Consider the following 5,621-nt stretch of genomic DNA (forward strand, 5'->3'; position numbering starts at 1 on the left):
CCTGCTTTGTAGGAGCAGGGATCCTGAGCATGTTATGGAGATGGAGTCCCAGCTGCAGGGAGTAAGGATGGATTGCACCTGCTGCAAGGGAAAGACTGGTATCAGGTTGGAATGCAGTTTATGGAAGAAGTGGAAGCTCGGGAACGACAATGGGGCACAAGGTGAGGGTGGGGCTATCAGAACATCTGACTTTGGCTGAGTCTTGAGCTCTAAGTCAGCGTGGTCTAGCCTGGCTCTACTACTTACTAGCCCTTGGCCTTGGACTGGTTATTTACATCCTCTGTTCTTCAGTTTTCTCATCTAAAAACGGACGGTGGGAATAATAATTAAATTGTTATTAATTCAATTAGCTCTGAGATTACATTATTTACCATATGTGGGGCAGTTAGACATCAGCGTTGTGATTCTCACAGTTCTTACTACATTAGAGCCCCTAGAAGGTGCTCACTGGAGGGACTGTGGCTGCTGATCCTGGGCAGGGCTTCCCCTGCAGATGGTGGTTACGTAGCTCTAGGGAAGGGTTGAGGGGACAATGGACAGGCACTAGGCTGGTCTTAATAAAAGAAATAGAACAGATGTTATTATCCCATTTCACAGGACAACATATCAAGGCCTAGAAGGGCAATACTTGACTGAGATGCACAGCTAGTTAGAAAGAGACCTGGGCTGCTCATTCAGAAGCCCGCCCCCACCCCAGCCCTCTGCACTCATTACCAGGCCCTGTGCCCGGCAACCTTGATCAGGAACCAGGGCTGCCATGTGATCTACAGTTTGCATCACATGGGGCATCCTGCCCTGAACTTTGCTGCTGGTTAGGCAACATCCTTGTTATATCCCGACTTGTGTTTATGTCAGAGGCACCTGTCACCTTGTCACCTTGATCACATATCTAGCTGTCAGAGGCAGAGGCTCAGGGGTGGACAGTCTGCCACTTTTACAGAACACGCCGTTCTCTCTCATCCTCACCCCAATTTTTCCTCTGGTCTCTACACCTGAGGGTCCACATCTGTAATAAGTCTCACCATTCTGTTGAGGGAGAGATAGAGAAAGAGAAAGAGATAGAGAGAGAGAGATAGACATAGACATAGAGATAGACATAGAGATAGACATAGAGATAGACATAGTGATAGACATAGAGATAGGACTCAGGAGGAAGGTCTTTGGCTATAACTAGGATGGTGGTGGGGGGAATTCTTGGCCTCCCCCCCCACCAGGAAGCTGCGTGGGGAAGAGCTATGAGGAGTGAGGGTGGCATCAGATGCTGGGTGGCAGTGGAGACTGAGGTGGCAGCAGCTAGGGCTGGCAATGATAGGAGAGGGGCTGGGGCAGCAGGCAGGCTATGGCTGGCTTCACTCCACCCTAACATTTGCAACAAGAGAAATTTCAGAGTACTCAACTTCTCCCAAAATAGAGAGAAAAAAAGGGAGGAGGTTAAATTCTGATCATCATACTCAGGCAGAATTGGTTTAGTTGTTGGTGTGTTTCCTGAGCCCGCCCATTTATTCATTTGTTCATTCATTCAACAGTGCCTGAGTAGTGCTTATAGCACCCGTCTTGCATCCAGAAATCAGAAAAACACCGAAGATTTTGGCTTCATTTGGAGAGCTAAATGGAGACTAGAAAACCTTAATATGGTGGTGGTAACCTGGACTTTAAACCATTAATACTGTGCACATCCTGCTAGCTCTGGAAGGCAGCTATGCTCACCACTATACCACCATCGCATCCTGCTAGCTCTGAATCAAAGACCAGGCTCTACAAATGCCCCAAGGATGATTGGCGGATGGGTAGCCTTTAATCAGTGGGGACTCGGTGTGTCAGTCCAGGATACCAGTGCACGCAAAGATGGGACTGGTTTCAGAGATTTTTTAAAAAATATATTTTTATTGATTTCAGAGAGGAAGGGAGAGGGAGCGAGAGCTAGAAACATCAATGATGAGAATCATTGATTGGCTGCCTCCTGCATGTCCCACACTGGGGCAGCCCACAATCCCGGCATGTGCCCTGAACTGAAATCAAACTGTGACCTCCTGGTTCATAGGTCGACGCAGGGTGAATAGAACACAGAGAGTGAATCTTATCATTTGGTGTTTGTGTTGAAACTGTCTGCAACCTTCTCAACAGAAGACTGTGCAAGGCCAGGGGCAAACGGCATGTCTTGCTTGGTAGCAACCACTGCCTGGGTGGTTTCATGTCACACTTGGAAATGAATAAACAAAAGGGGACATTCCATAAAGGGTCCAAAGATGACAGAAATAGAAACAACAAGAAAATCAGGTTGAGGTGAAAGCAGATTGCAAAAAAGATGGCTAAAATATAAATGAAAGTGAGTGGTACCTAAATGCAGTAGAATAAGTAAAATTTATATGAATAATGTAAGGACAGGTGTTAACACTGCTAACACTCAAATCATTGATGAGAAAAACAAGTTCTCCTTGTCTCTAGAGGGAAAAAATAAGGAGTTGACAGTGATGAGGAGATAATAGGTATAGAGAAGAGAGAAGGAGATCCAATCTAGGAATTATAGGTATTGCTGAGAATTAAACCTGAATAATTTATCCAGAAACAACCACCAAAGTCATAATTAAAAAATGTATCTTGCAAAATGGCCTAAACATTCAGGCAAAAATCAATTTACAGGGAACTAACTGCATATACACACATCCTGGCTAAAAATTTGAATAAAAAAGACAAAGTATCATAAGCACCCTAGAAGGAAAAAACAAAAAATTATAATAATCCCAAGGTCTCCTCTATAAATACTCAAGGACACATAAGACAGTGATGTGGCACAGACCTAGCTCTGTGTCTGTCAAACCATTTCCCGTTCCTTCTGGAAAGACAAGGAGACAGTTCCCCAGTTCCCTCCAATGAGGGTGAGCCATGGACCCGACCTGGCTGATGGACTGTGGGTAGAAGTGACAAAGGCCACTTTGGTGTGGCTCCTAAAATCTGCTATGAGGTCTGCTGCTCTCTTCTCTTTCTTCCTCTCTCTGCTCCTTGTTCAGCCAGATGCAGAGGGTACAGCAGAGGACCCCGGTGATGGTGGAAAGAGCCTGGGTTCCTGAATCTTCTATGGACGGCTGCCCTGACCCCTATGATGGGCTCTGTAAGTGGAGCCACTGCAATTTCAAGGTCGTTTGCTATAATAATCAGCTCTACTAGAAAAGGCTATAGAATTTTGGGAGAACAGAATCTTGATTCAAGTAATTTTTTATCCAGTTAAGCTGCCATTTAGGTGTGAACACAAGAGAAACACAGTTTCAGGAATACAGGAGTATAACACATATCACAGGTTTGTTTCCTTCCTGGAATATGAAGAATGCAAGAATGTTAAGAGCAAGGTAGTGAGCACTGAATTGGTTAACCCTGGAGTAACATCTAAATAATTTTTGTTAACACAAATATAAAGTAGAATGGAAAGTACAAAGTCATTCTCAAAAGTGAGAAAATAAAAAACAAACAAGCTGGAATTGCTTCTAATAACCCATTTTATCTCAGAAAAACAAAGAAGTTAGGTGAAGGAAGAGTAGAGAATAGTAAAAAGAATCCTAGTTTCTTGAAGGGAGAAGTGGTTACAAAGTGTTTTAATATATTGATTATTAGAATGAAACTGAAAAATTATTTTCTAAAACCTAAAAGAGCCCCTAAAACAGTTTAACATAAGCTTTCTACTCCTAATATAAGGTATTAGAGGAAAAAAACAAAGACAATAATAATTCATAGTGTTTTTAGTAAATAGAAATTTTAAAGTAACAGAAAATTAAAAGGAAAAAGTAAGCAAATAAACTAAGAAAAAGCAAGGCAATTCATAGTCAGAAACAATAAAACAAAGTCACAGTAATAAATCCAGATATATAATTTATAGCAATAAATAAAAGTGTTAACCCTTTCATTAAAATACAGAGGCAGATTAGATAAAATAATAGATATCAACTACATGCTATTTATTAAGATATAAATCTAATACAAAATGATTGACAAGGAAAGATTACAAATAAAAAGGCTTGGTAAAAGATATCAGGAAAACACAAAAAATACAAGATTGACAATATTTGTATAACAGCAATAGGAATAGAAGCACAAAGAGAACTGAATAATTTGGATGGAACATAAAGTCCAGAAAAAAAAATGTAGCGATCATAAACCAAGTAGAAGATGATGTCAAATATTCCAATATAAAAATATTGAAAGCAAAAGCATTAGAAAATATGAGGAGAATGCTCTCCAGTTCCATCCACGCTGTTGCAAATGGTAAGAACTCCTTTTTTACTGCTGCGTAGTATTCCATTGTGTAGATGTACCACAGTTTTTTAATCCACTCACCTATTGATGGGCACTTAGGCTGTTTCCAAATCTTAGTTATGGTGAATTGTGCTGCTATGAACATAGGAGTGCATATATCCTTTCTAATTGGTGTTTCTAGTTTCTTGGGATATATTCCTAGAAGTGGGATCACTGGGTCAAATGGGAGTTTCCATTTTTAGTTTTTTGAGGAAACTCCATACTGTTCTCCACAGTGGCTGCACCAGTCTGCATTCCCACTAGCAGTGCACGAGGGATAAGCCAGTCAGAGAAAGATAAATATCACATGATCTCACTCATTTGTGGAATATAATGAACAACATAAACTGATGAACAAAAACAGATCCAGAGACAGAGAAGCATCAATCAGACTGTCAAACCTCAGAGGGAAGGTAGGGGAGGGTGGGGGTAAGGGGGAGAGATCAACCAAAGGACTTATATGCATGTATATAGGCCTAACCAATGGACACAGACAGCAAGGGGGTGCGGGCATGAGTGGGGGAAATGGGGGGTAATGTGGGGATAAGGACACATATGTAATAACTTAATCAATAAAATAAAAAAATATGAGGAGAAAATAACAAGTATTTGTGGGTGATGACAATGTATTTTTCTCAGAACATGGCAGGTGAGGCAAGTGAGAAATAAATGAAAGAGTAGTGTTCATGGGAAATGGAATTAATAACTTTTATTTAATAAAAATGTATAACTAATACAAACAAGAGAATACAACTTTCAACCATTCTTTGAACAGTAACAAAACAAATCATTAAATACTGAAAATCATATTCACTGACTACCATACAATAATGAATAGATTAAATAACAAAGGTTTTTAAAAAGGCGCATTTGAGATATTGGAAACTAAAAACTGCTCAGCTTAACAATTGTTGGGTCAAAGAAGAAATACAGCCTACGAAGTAACAAAAATTAGAACACTTTATGTAAAAATGTATCGGGTAAAGTCAAATCTGTCCAAAGAGCAAATTCATAGGCTAATGCTTTTATCAGCAAGTTAGAAAGAAAAATAAAATATTGGATTAAATATTTAAATAAGCAACACAAAGAAACTAAATTAAAAAATGAAAAACAAAGAAGAGCTCTCTGAATTAGAATAGTAGTGTGTAGATCTAGAAAGACCCGTATAAAAAGGAGGAAAGAAATGTTCAAATTAGATATTAGAGAACGTGGGTATAACCACAGCTACTGAGATTATAACACATTACATGAGGTAGAGCTATCCTATAGTATTTTATAAATTTGAGAATAAGACATGATTTTATAGCAAGATATTAACCAGCCAAGTTTACTCAAAA

This window comes from Myotis nattereri (genome assembly GCF_964212035.1).
Source record: "Myotis nattereri genome assembly, chromosome: 5".
Taxonomy (NCBI): domain Eukaryota; kingdom Metazoa; phylum Chordata; class Mammalia; order Chiroptera; family Vespertilionidae; genus Myotis; species Myotis nattereri.